The 13,471-nt window shown below is 39.7% G+C and overlaps 13 non-coding genes across 13 annotated transcripts; all 13 read left to right on the forward strand.

Annotated features, from left to right (window-relative positions):
• The first annotated feature begins 147 nt into the window (after positions 1-147).
• On the forward strand, positions 148-266 carry LOC142346556 (5S ribosomal RNA). Its single transcript, XR_012759609.1, has one exon. It is a non-coding gene; the product is annotated as a 5S ribosomal RNA (ribosomal RNA).
• A 948-nt stretch (positions 267-1,214) lies between these two features.
• On the forward strand, positions 1,215-1,333 carry LOC142346557 (5S ribosomal RNA). Its single transcript, XR_012759610.1, has one exon. It is a non-coding gene; the product is annotated as a 5S ribosomal RNA (ribosomal RNA).
• A 948-nt stretch (positions 1,334-2,281) lies between these two features.
• LOC142347018 (5S ribosomal RNA) lies at positions 2,282-2,400 on the forward strand. Its single transcript, XR_012760046.1, has one exon. It is a non-coding gene; the product is annotated as a 5S ribosomal RNA (ribosomal RNA).
• A 948-nt stretch (positions 2,401-3,348) lies between these two features.
• LOC142347186 (5S ribosomal RNA) lies at positions 3,349-3,467 on the forward strand. The gene has a single exon (XR_012760202.1). It is a non-coding gene; the product is annotated as a 5S ribosomal RNA (ribosomal RNA).
• A 948-nt stretch (positions 3,468-4,415) lies between these two features.
• Positions 4,416-4,534, forward strand: LOC142346890 (5S ribosomal RNA). The gene has a single exon (XR_012759926.1). It is a non-coding gene; the product is annotated as a 5S ribosomal RNA (ribosomal RNA).
• Positions 4,535-5,483: 949 nt separating this feature from the next.
• Positions 5,484-5,602, forward strand: LOC142347144 (5S ribosomal RNA). Its single transcript, XR_012760164.1, has one exon. It is a non-coding gene; the product is annotated as a 5S ribosomal RNA (ribosomal RNA).
• A 949-nt stretch (positions 5,603-6,551) lies between these two features.
• On the forward strand, positions 6,552-6,670 carry LOC142347145 (5S ribosomal RNA). The gene has a single exon (XR_012760165.1). It is a non-coding gene; the product is annotated as a 5S ribosomal RNA (ribosomal RNA).
• A 948-nt stretch (positions 6,671-7,618) lies between these two features.
• On the forward strand, positions 7,619-7,737 carry LOC142346558 (5S ribosomal RNA). The gene has a single exon (XR_012759611.1). It is a non-coding gene; the product is annotated as a 5S ribosomal RNA (ribosomal RNA).
• A 944-nt stretch (positions 7,738-8,681) lies between these two features.
• LOC142346559 (5S ribosomal RNA) lies at positions 8,682-8,800 on the forward strand. Its single transcript, XR_012759612.1, has one exon. It is a non-coding gene; the product is annotated as a 5S ribosomal RNA (ribosomal RNA).
• Positions 8,801-9,749: 949 nt separating this feature from the next.
• Positions 9,750-9,868, forward strand: LOC142346960 (5S ribosomal RNA). Its single transcript, XR_012759992.1, has one exon. It is a non-coding gene; the product is annotated as a 5S ribosomal RNA (ribosomal RNA).
• A 949-nt stretch (positions 9,869-10,817) lies between these two features.
• Positions 10,818-10,936, forward strand: LOC142346560 (5S ribosomal RNA). The gene has a single exon (XR_012759613.1). It is a non-coding gene; the product is annotated as a 5S ribosomal RNA (ribosomal RNA).
• A 948-nt stretch (positions 10,937-11,884) lies between these two features.
• On the forward strand, positions 11,885-12,003 carry LOC142346562 (5S ribosomal RNA). Its single transcript, XR_012759615.1, has one exon. It is a non-coding gene; the product is annotated as a 5S ribosomal RNA (ribosomal RNA).
• A 948-nt stretch (positions 12,004-12,951) lies between these two features.
• On the forward strand, positions 12,952-13,070 carry LOC142346563 (5S ribosomal RNA). The gene has a single exon (XR_012759616.1). It is a non-coding gene; the product is annotated as a 5S ribosomal RNA (ribosomal RNA).
• Positions 13,071-13,471: the final 401 nt, after the last annotated feature.

Raw genomic sequence — 13,471 nt, forward strand, 5'->3', positions numbered from 1 at the left:
AAATTATAACACAAACGTGGCTCAAATTGCATGTATTAAGTGACTATTTTGCAAACCGCAAGGCGGCGAGTTAAAGTGATCCTGTATATGAATATAAGACTACAATACAATACTGTTGTATATAAATTCGCTCCCACTTACGCAAATGCCTACGACCATACCATGTTGAATGCACCGGTTCTCGTCCGATCACCGAAGTTAAGCAACATTGGGCCTGGTTAGTACTTGGATGGGTGACCGCTTGGGAACACCAGGTGTTGTAGGCTTTTTCTTTTGAGTATTCAAACCTCATAGAATACTTTTATTCGATATTTACACATTTTAGAGCCTCAAAAAGACTCGGTGATCGAAAAAGTTAAGCCTCATCGAGCGCGGATACTTTTGTGGAAATTGGTGAAAACTTGTCCAAAATGGTTCGCTGTGCCAGATTTTTTTATTATATCCCCAACTATGGCTCAAGTGGAGCATGCCCACAAAAAATGAGCCATTTCGGACTAAAATTGACGATTTGGTGGCCAAAACTAAGTTCGGTGATCGAAAAAGTTAAGCCTCATCGAGCGCGGATACTTTCTGTAAATGACAATTTCAGCAATAACCATTGCTCCAAACACACCCCATATACTTGTAAAGGCCATTCAAATAGTTCCCCTGCTTGCGTTTACTGTATATTTGGTATTTGGAACTGTCTCGGAAACATCAATACTAATTGTAAAATTTCCCTTTATTAAACTAACTTTTACGTTAGTGCAAATCGCTGAGTTCCATTCTCTAGGCTGCACTCCGCTAACGCAGAGTGCATTCAAATAAAACTTATCAAATAGAGTTAAGACTTACCTATTTAATAAGTTTATCACAACAATTAGGCTAAAAGCAATTGAGCTATGATTTTCCCAAGTACCGGCCTAAACCCACTGAAGTCATGCCTCCGGTTCGATGTCCGGTTGAACAGGTTCCTCGGACCCAATTCATCTCTCCCTTGTTTTGGGGCCGTTCCACTGTATTGTGGAAGGTTGGAAGCACAAAGTTTTTGCGTTGGTCATAATACACTGTATGGCTACGAATTGCATAAATTATAACACAAACGTGGCTCAAATTGCATGTATTAAGTGACTATTTTGCAAACCGCAAGGCGGCGAGTTAAAGTGATCCTGTATATGAATATAAGACTACAATACAATACTGTTGTATATAAATTCGCTCCCACTTACGCAAATGCCTACGACCATACCATGTTGAATGCACCGGTTCTCGTCCGATCACCGAAGTTAAGCAACATTGGGCCTGGTTAGTACTTGGATGGGTGACCGCTTGGGAACACCAGGTGTTGTAGGCTTTTTCTTTTGAGTATTCAAACCTCATAGAATACTTTTATTCGATATTTACACATTTTAGAGCCTCAAAAAGCCTCGGTGATCGAAAAAGTTAAGCCTCATCGAGCGCGGATACTTTTTTGGAAATTGGTGAAAACTTGTCCAAAATGGTTCGCTGTGCCAGATTTTTTTGTTTTATCCCCAATTATGGCTCAAGTGGAGCATGCTCAAAAAAAATGAGCCAAATTGGACTAAAATTGACGATTTGGTGGCCAAAACTAAGTTCGGTGATTGAAAAAGTTAAGCCTCATCGAGCGCGGATACTTTTTGTAAATGACAATTTCAGCAATAACCATTGCTCCAAACACACCCCATATACTTGTAGAGGCCATTCTAATAGTTCCCCTGCTTGCGTTTACTGTATATTTGGTATTTGGAACTGTCTCGGAAACATCAATACTAATTGTAAAATTTCCCTTTATTAAACTAACTTTTAACTTAGTGCAAATCGCTGAGTTCCATTCTTTAGGCTGCACTCCGCTAACGCAGAGTGCATTCAAATAAAACTTATCAAATAGAGTTGATACTTGACTATTTAATAAGTTTATCACAACAATTAGGCTAAAAGCAATTGAGCTATGATTTTCCCAAGTACCGTCCTAAACCCACTGAAGTCATGCCTCCGGTTCAATGTCCGGTTGAACAGGTTCCTCGGACCCAATTCATCTCTCCCTTGTTTTGGGGCCGTTCCACTGTATTGTGGAAGGTTAGAAGCAAAAAGTTTGTGCGTTGGTCATAAAACACTGTATGGCTACGAATTGCATAAATTATAACACAAACGTGGCTAAAATTGCATGTATTAAGTGACTATTTTGCAAACCGCAAGGCGGCGAGTTAAAGTGATCCTGTATATGAATATAAGACTACAATACAATACTGTTGTATATAAATTCGCTCCCACTTACGCAATTGCCTACGACCATACCATGTTGAATGCACCGGTTCTCGTCCGATCACCGAAGTTAAGCAACATTGGGCCTGGTTAGTACTTGGATGGGTGACTGCTTGGGAACACCAGGTGTTGTAGGCTTTTTCTTTTGAGTATTCAAACCTCATAGAATACTTTCATTCGATATTTACACATTTTAGAGCCTCAAAAAGCCTCGGTGATCGAAAAAGTTAAGCCTCATCGAGCGCGGATACTTTTTTGGAAATTGGTGAAAACTTGTCCAAAATGGTTCGCTGTGCCAGATTTTTTTACTTTATCCTCAACTATGGCTCAAGTGGAGCATGCCCACAAAAAATGAGCCATTTCGGACTAAAATTGACGATTTGGTGGCCAAAACTAAGTTCGGTGATCGAAAAAGTTAAGCCTCATCGAGCGCGGATACTTTTTGTAAATGACAATTTCAGCAATAACCATTGCTCCAAACACACCCCATATACTTGTAAAGGCCATTCTAATAGTTCCCCTGCTTGCGTTTACTGTATATTTGGTATTTGGAACTGTCTCGGAAACATCAATACTAATTGTAAAATTTCCCTTTATTAAACTAACTTTTAAGTTAGTGCAAATCGCTGAGTTCCATTCTTTAGGCTGCACTCCGCTAACGCAGAGTGCATTCAAATAAAACTTATCAAATAGAGTTGATACTTGACTATTTAATAAGTTCATCACAACAATTAGGCTAAAAGCAATTGAGCTATGATTTTCCCAAGTACCGTCCTAAACCCACTGAAGTCATGCCTCCGGTTCAATGTCCGGTTGAACAGGTTCCTCGAACCCAATTCATCTCTCCCTTGTTTTGGGGCCGTTCCACTGTATTGTGGAAGGTTAGAAGCAAAAAGTTTGTGCGTTGGTCATAAAACACTGTATGGCTACGAATTGCATAAATTATAACACAAACGTGGCTAAAATTGCATGTATTAAGTGACTATTTTGCAAACCGCAAGGCGGCGAGTTAAAGTGATCCTGTATATGAATATAAGACTACAATACAATACTGTTGTATATAAATTCGCTCCCACTTACGCAATTGCCTACGACCATACCATGTTGAATGCACCGGTTCTCGTCCGATCACCGAAGTTAAGCAACATTGGGCCTGGTTAGTACTTGGATGGGTGACTGCTTGGGAACACCAGGTGTTGCAGGCTTTTTCTTTTGAGTATTCAAACCTCATAGAATACTTTTATTCGATATTTACACATTTTAGAGCCTCAAAAAGCCTCGGTGATCGAAAAAGTTAAGCCTCATCGAGCGCGGATACTTTTTTGGAAATTGGTGAAAACTTGTCCAAATTAGTTCGCTGTGCAAAATTTTTTTATTTTATCCCCAACTATGGCTCAAGTGGAGCATGCCCACAAAAAATGAGCCATTTCGGACTAAAATTGACGATTTGGTGGCCAAAACTAAGTTCGGTGATCGAAAAAGTTAAGCCTCATCGAGCGCGGATACTTTTTGTAAATGACAATTTCAGCAATAACCATTGCTCCAAACACACCCCATATACTTGTAAAGGACATTCTAATAGTTCCCCTGCTTGCGTTTACTGTATATTTGGTATTTGGAACTGTCTCGGAAACATCAATACTAATTGTAAAATTTCCCTTTATTAAACTAACTTTTAAGTTAGTGCAAATCGCTGAGTTCCATTCTTTAGGCTGCACTCCGCTAACGCAGAGTGCATTAAAATAAAACTTATCAAATAGAGTTGATACTTACCTATTTAATAAGTTTATCACAACAATTAGGCTAAAAGCAATTGAGCTATGATTTTCCCAAGTACCGGCCTAAACCCACTGAAGTCATGCCTCCGGTTCAATGTCCGGTTGAACAGGTTCCTCGGACCCAATTCATCTCTCCCTTGTTTTGGGGCCGTTCCACTGTATTGTGGAAGGTTGGAAGCAAAAAGTTTTTGCGCTGGTCATAATACACTGTATGGCTACGAATTGCATAAATTATAACACAAACGTGGCTCAAATTGCATGTATTAAGTGACTATTTTGCAAACCGCAAGGCGGCGAGTTAAAGTGATCCTGTATATGAATATAAGACTACAATACAATACTGTTGTATATAAATTCGCTCCCACTTACGCAAATGCCTACGACCATACCATGTTGAATGCACCGGTTCTCGTCCGATCACCGAAGTTAAGCAACATTGGGCCTGGTTAGTACTTGGATGGGCGACCGCTTGGGAAGACCAGGTGTTGTAGGCTTTTTCTTTTGAGTATTCAAACCTCATAGAATACTTTTATTTGATATTTACACATTTTAGAGCCTCAAAAAGCCTCGGTGATCGAAAAAGTTAAGCCTCATCGAGCGCGGATACTTTTTTGGAAATTGGTGAAAACTTGTCCAAAATGGTTCGCTGTGCCAGATTTTTTTATTTTATCCCCAACTATGGCTCAAGTGGAGCATGCCCACAAAAAAATGAGCCATTTCGGACTAAAATTGACGATTTGGTGGCCAAAACTAAGTTCGGTGATCGAAAAAGTTAAGCCTCATCGAGCGCGGATACTTTTTGTAAATGACAATTTCAGCAATAACCATTGCTCCAAACACACCCCTTATACTTGTAAAGGCCATTCTAATAGTTCCCCTGCTTGCGTTTACTGTATATTTGGTATTTGGAACTGTCTCGGAAACATCAATACTAATTGTAAAATTTCCCTTTATTAAACTAACTTTTAAGTTAGTGCAAATCGCTGAGTTCCATTCTTTAGGCTGCACTCCGCTAACGCAGAGTTCATTCAAATAAAACTTCTCAAATAGAGTTGATACTTACCTATTTAATAAGTTTATCACAACAATTAGGCTAAAAGCAATTGAGCTATGATTTTCCCAAGTACCGGCCTAAACCCACTGAAGTCATGCCTCCGGTTCAATGTCCGGTTGAACAGGTTCCTCGGACCCAATTCATCTCTCCCTTGTTTTGGGGCCGTTCCACTGTATTGTGGAAGGTTGGAAGCAAAAAGTTTTTGCGCTGGTCATAATACACTGTATGGCTACGAATTGCATAAATTATAACACAAACGTGGCTCAAATTGCATGTATTAAGTGACTATTTTGCAAACCGCAAGGCGGCGAGTTAAAGTGATCCTGTATATGAATATAAGACTACAATACAATACTGTTGTATATAAATTCGCTCCCACTTACGCAAATGCCTACGACCATACCATGTTGAATGCACCGGTTCTCGTCCGATCACCGAAATTAAGCAACATTGGGCCTGGTTAGTACTTGGATGGGCGACCGCTTGGGAACACCAGGTGTTGTAGGCTTTTTCTTTTGAGTATTCAAACCTCATAGAATACTTTTATTTGATATTTACACATTATAGAGCCTCAAAAAGCCTCGGTGATCGAAAAAGTTAAGCCTCATCGAGCGCGGATACTTTTTTGGAAATTGGTGAAAACTTGTCCAAAATGGTTCGCTGTGCCAGATTTTTTTATTTTATCCCCAACTATGGCTCAAGTGGAGCATGCCCACAAAAAAATGAGCCATTTCGGACTAAAATTGACGATTTGGTGGCCAAAACTAAGTTCGGTGATCGAAAAAGTTAAGCCTCATCGAGCGCGGATACTTTTTGTAAATGACAATTTCAGCAATAACCATTGCTCCAAACACACCCCATATACTTGTAAAGGCCATTCTAATAGTTGCCCTGCTTGCGTTTACTGTATATTTGGTATTTGGAACTGTCTCGGAAACATCAATACTAATTGTAAAATTTCCCTTTATTAAACTAACTTTTAAGTTAGTGCAAATCGCTGAGTTCCATTCTTTGGGCCGCACTCCGCTAACGCAGAGTTCATTCAAATAAAACTTATCAAATAGAGTTGATACTTACCTATTTAATAAGTTTATCACAACAATTAGGCTAAAAGCAATTGAGCTATGATTTTCCCAAGTACCGGCCTAAACCCACTGAAGTCATGCCTCCGGTTCAATGTCCGGTTGAACAGGTTCCTCGGACCCAATTCATCTCTCCCTTGTTTTGGGGCCGTTCCACTGTATTGTGGAAGGTTGGAAGCAAAAAGTTTTTGCGCTGGTCATAATACACTGTATGGCTACGAATTGCATAAATTATAACACAAACGTGGCTCAAATTGCATGTATTAAGTGACTATTTTGCAAACCGCAAGGCGGCGAGTTAAAGTGATCCTGTATATGAATATAAGACTACAATACAATACTGTTGTATATAAATTCGCTCCCACTTACGCAAATGCCTACGACCATACCATGTTGAATGCACCGGTTCTCGTCCGATCACCGAAATTAAGCAACATTGGGCCTGGTTAGTACTTGGATGGGCGACCGCTTGGGAACACCAGGTGTTGTAGGCTTTTTCTTTTGAGTATTCAAACCTCATAGAATACTTTTATTTGATATTTACACATTTTAGAGCCTCAAAAAGCCTCGGTGATCGAAAAAGTTAAGCCTCATCGAGCGCGGATACTTTTTTGGAAATTGGTGAAAACTTGTCCAAAATGGTTCGCTGTGCCAGATTTTTTTATTTTATCCCCAACTATGGCTCAAGTGGAGCATGCCCACAAAAAATGAGCCATTTCGGACTAAAATTGACGATTTGGTGGCCAAAACTAAGTTCGGTGATCGAAAAAGTTAAGCCTCATCGAGCGCGGATACTTTTTGTAAATGACAATTTCAGCAATAACCATTGCTCAAAACACACCCCATATACTTGTGAAGGCCATTCTAATAGTTCCCCTGCTTGCGTTTACTGTATATTTGGCATTTGGGACTGTCTCGGAAACATCAATACTAAATGTAAAATTTCCCTTTATTAAACTAACTTTTAAGTTAGTGCAAATCGCTGAGTTCCATTCCTTAGGCTGCACTCCGCTAACGCAGAGTGCATTCAAATAAAACTTATCAAATAGAGTTGATACTTACATATTTAATAAGTTTATCACAACAATTAGGCTAAAAGCAATTGAGCTATGATTTTCCCAAGTACCGGCCTAAACCCACTGAAGTCATGCCTCCGGTTCAATGTCCGGTTGAACAGGTTCCTCGGACCCAATTCATCTCTCCCTTGTTTTCGGGCCGTTCCACTGTATTGTGGAAGGTTGGAAGCAAAAAGTTTTTGCGCTGGTCATAATACACTGTATGGCTACGAATTGCATAAATTATAACACAAACGTGGCTCAAATTGCATGTATTAAGTGACTATTTTGCAAACCGCAAGGCGGCGAGTTAAAGTGATCCTGTATATGAATATAAGACTACAATACAATACTGTTGTATATAAATTCGCTCCCACTTACGCAAATGCCTACGACCATACCATGTTGAATGCACCGGTTCTCGTCCGATCACCGAAGTTAAGCAACATTGGGCCTGGTTAGTACTTGGATGGGTGACCGCTTGGGAACACCAGGTGTTGTAGGCTTTTTCTTTTGAGTATTCAAACCTCATAGAATACTTTTATTCGATATTTACACATTTTAGAGCCTCAAAAAGCCTCGGTGATCGAAAAAGTTAAGCCTCATCGAGCGCGGATACTTTTTTGGAAATTGGTGAAAACTTGTCCAAAATGGTTCGCTGTGCCAGATTTTTTTTATCCCCAACTATGGCTCAAGTGGAGCATGCCCACAAAAAATGAGCCATTTCGGACTAAAATTGACGATTTGGTGGCCAAAACTAAGTTCGGTGATCGAAAAAGTTAAGCCTCATCGAGCGCGGATACTTTTTGTAAATGACAATTTCAGCAATAACCATTGCTCCAAACACACCCCATATACTTGTAAAGGCCATTCTAATAGTTCCCCTGCTTGCGTTTACTGTATATTTGGTATTTGGAACTGTCTCGGAAACATCAATACTAATTGTAAAATTTCCCTTTATTAAACTAACTTTTAAGTTAGAGCAAATCGCTGAGTTCCATTCTTTAGGCTGCACTCCGCTAACGCAGAGTGCATTCAAATAAAACTTATCAAATAGAGTTGATACTTACCTATTTAATAAGTTTATCACAACAATTAGGCTAAAAGCAATTGAGCTATGATTTTCCCAAGTACCGGCCTAAACCCACTGAAGTCATGCCTCCGGTTCAATGTCCGGTTGAACTGGTTCCTCGGACCCAATTCATCTCTCCCTTCTTTTGGGGCGGTTCCACTGTATTGTGGAAGGTTGGAAGCAAAAAGTTTTTGCGCTGGTCATAATACACTGTATGGCTACGAATTGCATAAATTATAACACAAACGTGGCTCAAATTGCATGTATTAAGTGACTATTTTGCAAACCGCAAGGCGGCGAGTTAAAGTGATCCTGTATATGAATATAAGACTACAATACAATACTGTTGTATATAAATTCGCTCCCACTTACGCAAATGCCTACGACCATACCATGTTGAATGCACCGGTTCTCGTCCGATCACCGAAGTTAAGCAACATTGGGCCTGGTTAGTACTTGGATGGGTGACCGCTTGGGAACACCAGGTGTTGTAGGCTTTTTCTTTTGAGTATTCAAACCTCATAGAATACTTTAATTCGATATTTACACATTTTAGAGCCTCAAAAAGCCTCGGTGATCGAAAAAGTTAAGCCTCATCGAGCGCGGATACTTTTTTGGAAATTGGTGAAAACTTGTCCAAAATGGTTCGCTGTGCCAGATTTTTTTATTTTATCCCCAACTATGGCTCAAGTGGAGCATGCCCACAAAAAAATGAGCCATTTCGGACTAAAATTGACGATTTGGTGGCCAAAACTAAGTTCGGTGATCGAAAAAGTTAAGCCTCATCGAGCGCGGATACTTTTTATAAATGACAATTTCAGCAATAACCATTGCTCCAAACACACCCCATATACTTGTAAAGGCCATTCTAATAATTTCCCTGCTTGCGTTTACTGTATATTTGGTATTTGGAACTGTCTCGGAAACATCAATACTAATTGTAAAATTTCCCTTTATTAAATTAACTTTTAAGTTAGAGCAAATCGCTGAGTTCCATTCTTTAGGCTGCACTCCGCTAACGCAGAGTGCATTCAAATAAAACTTATCAAATAGAGTTGATACTTACCTATTTAATAAGTTTATCACAACAATTAGGCTAAAAGCAATTGAGCTATGATTTTCCCAAGTACCGGCCTAAACCCACTGAAGTCATGCCTCCGGTTCAATGTCCGGTTGAACTGGTTCCTCGGACCCAATTCATCTCTCCCTTTTTTTGGGGCGGCTCCACTGTATTGTGGAAGGTTGGAAGCAAAAAGTTTTTGCGCTGGTCATAATACACTGTATGGCTACGAATTGCATAAATTATAACACAAACGTGGCTCAAATTGCATGTATTAAGTGACTATTTTGCAAACCGCAAGGCGGCGAGTTAAAGTGATCCTGTATATGAATATAAGACTACAATACAATACTGTTGTATATAAATTCGCTCCCACTTACGCAAATGCCTACGACCATACCATGTTGAATGCACTGGTTCTCGTCCGATCACCGAAGTTAAGCAACATTGGGCCTGGTTAGTACTTGGATGGGTGACCGCTTGGGAACACCAGGTGTTGTAGGCTTTTTCTTTTGAGTATTCAAACCTCATAGAATACTTTAATTTGATATTTACACATTTTAGAGCCTCAAAAAGCCTCGGTGATCGAAAAAGTTAAGCCTCATCGAGCGCGGATACTTTTTTGGAAATTGGTGAAAACTTGTCCAAAATGGTTCGCTGTGCCAGATTTTTTTATTTTATCCCCAACTATGGCTCAAGTGGAGCATGCCCACAAAAAAATGAGCCATTTCGGACTAAAATTGACGATTTGGTGGCCAAAACTAAGTTCGGTGATCGAAAAAGTTAAGCCTCATCGAGCGCGGATACTTTTTGTAAATGACAATTTCAGCAATAACCATTGCTCCAAACACACCCCATATACTTGTAAAGGCCATTCTAATAGTTTTCCTGCTTGCGTTTACTGTATATTTGGTATTTGGAACTGTCTCGGAAACATCAATACTAATTGTAAAATTTCCCTTTATTAAACTAACTTTTAAGTTAGTGCAAATCGCTGAGTTCCATTCTTTAGGCTGCACTCCGCTAACGCAGAGTGCATTCAAATAAAACTTATCAAATAGAGTTGATACTTACCTATTTAATAAGTTTATCACAACAATTAGGCTAAAAGCAATTGAGCTATGATTTTCCCAAGTACCGGCCTAAACCCACTGAAGTCACGCCTCCAGTTCAATGTCCGGTTGAACAGGTTCCTCGGACCCAATTCATCTCTCCCTTGTTTTGAAGACGTTCCACTGTATTGTGGAAGGTTGGAAGCAAAAAGTTTTTGCGCTGGTCATAATACACTGTATGGCTACGAATTGCATAAATTATAACACAAACGTGGCTCAAATTGCATGTATTAAGTGACTTTTTTGCAAACCGCAAGGCGGCGAGTTAAAGTGATCCTGTATATGAATATAAGACTACAATACAATACTGTTGTATATAAATTCGCTCCCACTTACGCAAATGCCTACGACCATACCATGTTGAATGCACCGGTTCTCGTCCGATCACCGAAGTTAAGCAACATTGGGCCTGGTTAGTACTTGGATGGGTGACCGCTTGGGAACACCAGGTGTTGTAGGCTTTTTCTTTTGAGCATTCAAACCTCATAAAATACTTTTATTCGATATTTACACATTTTAGAGCCTCAAAAAGCCTCGGTGATCGAAAAAGTTAAGCCTCATCGAGCGCGGATACTTTTTTGGAAATTGGTGAAAACTTGTCCAAAATGGTTCGCTGTGCCAGATTTTTTTATTTTATCCCCAACTATGGCTCAAGTCAAGCATGCCCACAAAAAATGAGCCATTTCGGACTAAAATTGACGATTTGGTGGCCAAAACTAAGTTCGGTGATCGAAAAAGTTAAGCCTCATCGAGCGCGGATACCTTTTGTAAATGACAATTTCAGCAATAACCATTGCTTCAAACACACCCCATATACTTGTGAAGGCCATTCTAATAGTTCCCCTGCTTGCGTTTACTGTATATTTGGTATTTGGAACTGTCTCGGAAACATCAATACTAATTGTAAAATTTCCCTTTATTAAACTAACTTTTAAGTTAGTGCAAATCGCTGAGTTCCATTCTTTAGGCTGCACTCCGCTAACGCAGAGTGCATTCAAATAAAACTTATCAAATAGAGTTGATGCTTACCTATTTAATAAGTTTATCACAACAATTAGGCTAAAAGCAATTGAGCTATGATTTTCCCAAGTACCGGCCTAAACCCACTGAAGTCATGCCTCCGGTTCAATGTCCGGTTGAACAGGTTCCTCGGACCCAATTCATCTCTCCCTTGTTTTGGGGCCGTTCCACTGTATTGTGGAAGGTTGGAAGCAAAAAGTTTTTGCGTTGGTCATAATACACTGTATGGCTACGAATTGCATAAATTATAACACAAACGTGGCTCAAATTGCATGTATTAAGTGACTATTTTGCAAACCGCAAGGCGGCGAGTTAAAGTGATCCTGTATATGAATATAAGACTACAATACAATACTGTTGTATATAAATTCGCTCCCACTTACGCAAATGCCTACGACCATACCATGTTGAATGCACCGGTTCTCGTCCGATCACCGAAGTTAAGCAACATTGGGCCTGGTTAGTACTTGGATGGGTGACCGCTTGGGAACACCAGGTGTTGTAGGCTTTTTCTTTTGAGTATTCAAACCTCATAGAATACTTTTATTTGATATTTACACATTTTTGAGCCTCAAAAATCCTCGGTGATCGAAAAAGTTAAGCCTCATCGAGCGCGGATACTTTTTTGGAAATTGGTAAAAACTTGTCCAAAATGGTTCGCTGTGCCAAATTTTTTTATTTTATCCCCATTTATGGCTCAAGTGGAAGATGCCCACAAAAAATGAGCCATTTCGGACTAAAATTGACGATTTGGTGGCCAAAACTAAGTTCGGTGATCGAAAAAGTTAAGCCTCATCGAGCGCGGATACTTTTTGTAAATGACAATTTCAGCAATAACCATTGCTCAAAACACACCCCATATACTTGTGAAGGCCATTCTAATAGTTCCCCTGCTTGCGTTTACTGTATATTTGGTATTTGGAACTGTCTCGGAAACATCAATACTAATTGTAAAATTTCCCTTTATTAAACTAACTTTTAAGTTAGTGCAAATCGCTGAGTTCCATTCTTTAGGCTGCACTCCGCTAACGCAGAGTGCATTCAAATAAAACTTATCAAATAGAGTTGATACTTACCTATTTAATAAGTTTATCACAACAATTAGGCTAAAAGCAATTGAGCTATGATTTTCCCAAGTACCGGCCTAAACCCACTGAAGTCATGCCTCCGGTTCAATGTCCGGTTGAACAGGTTCCTCGGACCCAATTCATCTCTCCCTTGTTTTGGGGCCGTTCCACTGTATTGTGGAAGGTTGGAAGCAAAAAGTTTTTGCGTTGGTCATAATACACTGTATGGCTACGAATTGCATAAATTATAACACAAACGTGGCTCAAATTGCATGTATTAAGTGACTATTTTGCAAACCGCAAGGCGGCGAGTTAAAGTGATCCTGTATATGAATATAAGACTACAATACAATACTGTTGTATATAAATTCGCTCCCACTTACGCAAATGCCTACGACCATACCATGTTGAATGCACCGGTTCTCGTCCGATCACCGAAGTTAAGCAACATTGGGCCTGGTTAGTACTTGGATGGGTGACCGCTTGGGAACACCAGGTGTTGTAGGCTTTTTCTTTTGAGTATTCAAACCTCATAGAATACTTTTATTTGATATTTACACATTTTTGAGCCTCAAAAAGCCTCGGTGATCGAAAAAGTTAAGCCTCATCGAGCGCGGATACTTTTTTGGAAATTGGTAAAAACTTGTCCAAAATGGTTCGCTGTGCCAAATTTTTTTATTTTATCCCCAACTATGGCTCAAGTGGAGCATGCCCACAAAAAATGAGCCATTTCGGACTAAAATTGACGATTTGGTGGCCAAAACTATGTTCGGTGATCGAAAAAGTTAAGCCTCATCGAGCGCGGATACTTTTTGTAAATGACAATTTCAGCAATAACCATTGCTCAAAACACACCCCATATACTTGTGAAGGCCATTCTAATAGTTCCCCTGCTTGCGTTTACTGTAT

Source organism: Convolutriloba macropyga, chromosome 9 (assembly GCF_964194025.1).
Source record: "Convolutriloba macropyga chromosome 9, txConMacr16.3, whole genome shotgun sequence".
Taxonomy (NCBI): Eukaryota; Metazoa; Xenacoelomorpha; order Acoela; family Convolutidae; genus Convolutriloba; species Convolutriloba macropyga.